This window comes from Octopus bimaculoides, unplaced genomic scaffold (assembly GCF_001194135.2).
Source record: "Octopus bimaculoides isolate UCB-OBI-ISO-001 unplaced genomic scaffold, ASM119413v2 Scaffold_284354, whole genome shotgun sequence".
Taxonomy (NCBI): Eukaryota; Metazoa; Mollusca; class Cephalopoda; order Octopoda; family Octopodidae; genus Octopus; species Octopus bimaculoides.
The window spans coordinates 2,457-6,206 of NW_026337437.1; positions in this window are offsets into that span (position 1 = coordinate 2,457).

The following is a 3,750-nucleotide window of genomic DNA, read 5'->3' on the forward strand; positions in this document are numbered from 1 at the left end:
TATAATACTCACTATGCTCCTGCAGTATATCGAACATCTAATGAAGGATGTTGATTTATTATAGAAGCAGCTTTTAATTGCTCAGACGCTTTGAGCAACAAACACTTTTTATTAAAACTAGCAGAAAGACCACCCTCCGGGCGCTTTTCTGCTAGACGCTTGATAATATTTTCACATTTGATTCCCAATTCTGTAGGCTTTGCAATATGAACAAACATTGTTAGAGACTGCCTGCATTGTGTGGCTACATTAGACAGGACAGCCTTTTCTTGAAAATTATCGAAACTGGCTTTCATTACTAATCCTTTAACAGAATTCTTCCTAGTTTGAAAATTTTGTCGTCTGTACTCCTGCTGTAAATACTTGCTTTCGTCTCTCAGCAGGTGTTAGCGTAGGTGTTTCTGTTTTTCTCTTAGTGAAGTTGAGAAGGCATTCCATTTGATACTGATTATCAAGGCTTATAGCGTTCCAAACAGCCATACCAACAAAATCACTTCTTAAAGCGGTATATTAAAAATTTTCATTTTATCAAAAATATTCATTTAACAAACTCCGGAAACTGATATTATTATTGAAATTGTGCCCCGTATCATGAGCCCAAAAGTTATACACTTATTTTGTCTAATAGCATTCATTTATTCAATAAATATTTTTTTTTACATTACATGTATAGAATAAACTGTGAGTTTTGTAAATAGCGAATTAAAATTTCAAATGAAAGCGTTGAAATGAATATACATTAAATTATCAGGAATGAAAATAGAGGCGAGAGAGAGAGAATGAGAGACTGTTGGAAATGAAAACGGTAAATTTCGCCCGCAACGAATCAATATTGTTTATTAAACATTAAAATCTACTTCACAGTGAGTGCAACGAATATTTAGATTTGTGAAAAACTTGTAGTTCAAATATTCAATAAACTTCAGAAAACGAAATTACAGGAAATTTCTCGGAACATAAATTTGTAAAAATAATTCCAGACGGTCAAACTTTTAAGAATTGCTCTCTTTTAGTAACTGTTACTTACCTAACTAATAAGCAGCTTTCTCCATTAAGATATAGATACTCATCATGAATATACAATATATTGAATATCAACTGAAGAATAAATGTTGCTTTATTACAAAAATAATTTTAAATGCTCGAATATTTTAATACCAAGGCTTATTTTTTTTTTTATCAAAATACTCACAATGTGCACCTAATGAAGAATACATGTTACTTTATTATAGAAGTTATTTGAACAGATGTTCAAACATTTTGAAATCACTAAACTAGATTCTTATTAAAATACTCACCATGTCTCTTGATATATTCTGTTCAGGTACGCATGAGTTATATGTTAGGTAACAATTGTTTTCTGTTCATCATTTTGATTGTTATTTAACGTTATTGTTATTTCTTTTTTACTGTCAGAATTATTTAAGATAAATTATTCTGTAGAAATACATGGAGAGTGAGGAATGTTTCTGGTTGGGCTCCCCAGGTTTTCTGTACGGGAATCGCCTGACTAAAAGTTCATACAGTTACAGTAACACTACCGCACACCTTGTAACTATGTTATGCGACCAACCAGCATGTTACATTGGGTGTTTAAGAACTTAAAGATGTATAAAACATCCCCATAAACACTGAAAGCAAAGTGAAGATGACTCTCATTTCAGTCTAGTTCCCAGCTCCTTCGGTACGCCCCCTGGCGCACACATTCCCTAGCCTCTAACCACTGCGAAAGGTTGAAAGAGACTGAAGGTATTTGAAACCCAAATCTCCGAGAAACGTTATCGATATTATGACGTCATAATCACAAAAGAGAAAAATTCCGATTTCTTTGGACAAGATGAAATACGCTTAAATCTTACACACACAAATACACACACACACACACACACACACGCGCGCGTACACACGCACATGAATACGTGCATAAATACACACATATAGACACAAATACACACAAATTCACGCAGATACACGCATACGCATATACACATGCACAGACACATACAAACCCACAAACATACAATCACACACAAACATACATTCGCACGCACACACACCAATACACACATATACACACATGTATGTATGTATATATGTATGCATGTATGTATGTCATTATTCAGTTTTCAGTTTTATATCAAAATTTCTCGCCAATAGAGAAAGAGCCGGTTTCTAACCTAGATCCAAGGCTCCTTCATTGGAATTTCATCATCAACAACAAGCTATTTTTGTATGTGTGTATTTATATATATATGTATGTATGTATGTATGTATGTATGTATGTATGTATTTATATGTGCAGATTTGTATGTTTTACTTTATGTATGTATTCTCATGTACATAGTTGCATATCTAGACATTCTCATATATATTTAAATGTTAACAAAACAATTGCAGCGTGGAAGGTGTTTATAAGCCATTTAAGAAACACACTAAAACCGATAGATTCACTTCAACATTTAAATTTAATTTGCCAAAATATTTTCGTCTCTTTGAGACCGCTACCTATTCACTGACAAAATTCCGTGCTAGATTTTTACCGTTCCAGTGATGGATTGAATCTGTACACTTCGAATTAGCTTTCTCCTTTTTGGTTTTGAGGAGTCTATTTTCTCATGATTGGCATTTAGGCAGTGTGTTACATATCGCAGGACCGGACCACAATAATTACAGGTATGAACCTGAAATTGTAATCTGGATAGAGTTACTGCAGATTTTCAAGACAAAATGTTATCTAGATACATTTTGACTCCATCTAAATCGTTAAATGTTTTTTTCTTACAATGAGTTCTGTAGAGACAAAAACAAGTCGAATGACTCAATATTAGAAGAATATGGTGGATGGGGTAAGTTCATGTAACTTTGCTCGGGTAGCCAAAACACATGTGGTCAGGCATTGTCTTTTTGGCAATCTCCGGCTTCAATTCTTTGATTTTTTTTATTATTCAAATCAACCAGCTGACGACAGTACACATCAGAATTAATGGTCTCGTTTAGAGGGAAAAGCTCATAATAAATAATGCCTTTATGATCCCACCAAACACAAAGTATAGCTTTTCTTACGCAAACTCCAGGATCTTTTTCGCACTACGTTTTCGTACAAAATCCATTTTTCATCTCCAGTCACAAGTTGTTTAAAAAAAGGCATACTTTCATTCCATTTCAAAAGTAAATCACAAACGGAATAATGGTCCATGCAATTCTTTTCTGAGAGTTTGTGAAGAACCTATACATTATAGCAAGAAATGTATCCTAGCTTTACTAAGTGTTCATCAGCCGTACTTTTAGAAACTTCTCTGCAAGTTCTCTAGTCATGATATTTGAGTGTTCTTCAATGTTGGGGTTCAAAACATCTTCATCTAATTTTGAAGGTATTCCAAACTAAACTCTCCAGCTTTAAATTTTGCAAACCACCTTCGAACAGCTGATTTGCCTAGCATCATCTCCATAAACTTCACAAATGTTTTTACAAGTCTTTGCAGCATTTTCTCCTTTTTTTTTTAAAGAAAAGCATTACATCGCAAATATGAAGATTCTGGTTATCCATTTCAAATGTCAATAGAGGGTAACCGGAATGAAAGACAAATCTATTTTTAGGAACAAAGAAGAGATGTACAATCACTTCAAGTAACGCCAAAGTTTTAATTGTGTTACGTTTCAGGTGTGTTCAATGAAGAGTCGAATAATACACACACACACACACACACACACACACACACACACACACACACACACACACACACACACACA